This window comes from Diaphorina citri, unplaced genomic scaffold, assembly GCF_000475195.1.
Source record: "Diaphorina citri unplaced genomic scaffold, Diaci psyllid genome assembly version 1.1 scaffold990, whole genome shotgun sequence".
Taxonomy (NCBI): Eukaryota; Metazoa; Arthropoda; class Insecta; order Hemiptera; family Psyllidae; genus Diaphorina; species Diaphorina citri.
In genome coordinates this window covers 17,557-18,555 of record NW_007378421.1, presented here as the reverse complement: position 1 = coordinate 18,555, position 999 = coordinate 17,557, and the positions used below count along the sequence as shown (strand labels likewise).

The window sequence follows — 999 nt, the reverse complement described above, 5'->3', positions numbered from 1 at the left end:
AACATTGGATTTTAGGATTATTGAGATATTGGGAAAATCCTACAATGCTGCAGTGAGCACCAAAGTTGTGACATAACAGAAAGAAACTGCATTTACATGTTTCTGTGAATTCTCAAAGTCGTGTCATATGTTGTTTTTCTTTGACCGAATAACCTACCTATGCTTCATAAAGGCTTTAATAGTAGGATTCTCACATTTTGAGCTCTTCCACTCAACCAAATGCTTAAAATTGGGGGAATTCTAACTTCAAAGGAAGGATTTCTTTCAGTTCCCAGCTTTATCAGCAAATTCAAATAAGCAAATTTTCAGTTTTGTAGCTTATAATCATCTTGAGGGTTATAATCAACATTTCAATTTTGAAGTTGACCTCTCTCGTCAGTCTGAAAAAAAAAGTCTCATTTTCCAATTTATTCCACTCAAGAAATTGTTTCAAGAATGGATGACTACTAAAAAAAATAAATAAAAACATGCTTACCTACTTGCTTGTGCTTTTTTCGAAACTAAAACCATAGAAATGTGTGAACTAAACGGATATTCAACTACCGACCCTTGTGAGTAAGAAATTCCGCTGTCTCTCAACATAAAGGTGTGTCCACATGGAGTGAATATGTTGTAGTGGATGGTTCAGTCGGCATTGATCGATGTCGATTGACGGCCGTTCGACTGTGTGGACTCAGCTTAATACCGCCTTTCCTGCTTTTCCGCATTAGTTTTTCAAATCCCGTTTTTCCCGTTTCAAATCCCGTTCTTTTAACCGCCAAAAACCGCTTGTGACCTAGTGAAACGCTTGTGAAAGCCGCTCGTTAAAATTAATTTTGCTTTTTCGTTTGGTTTTAAAATCCCGTGTTTTAAACAGCTTATGAACTGGTGAAAATTGAGATTGAATTCCTGAGAACGGTGTTTCCATTTTCATTTGATTTAACTCCTTTACGCCAAGTGGTTTTATTTCTTTTTTTTTTTTTTTTTTTTTTTTTGGCCCCCCCCCCCCTTTAAATTTTT

The 999-nt window shown here is 35.9% G+C and overlaps 1 protein-coding gene across 1 annotated transcript in view; it reads left to right on the top strand.

Moving 5' to 3' along the window:
• The window catches only part of LOC103513589, a 28,458-nt gene that overhangs the window by 20,824 nt on the left and 6,635 nt on the right, over positions 1 to 999 (top strand). The window lies entirely within an intron of this gene.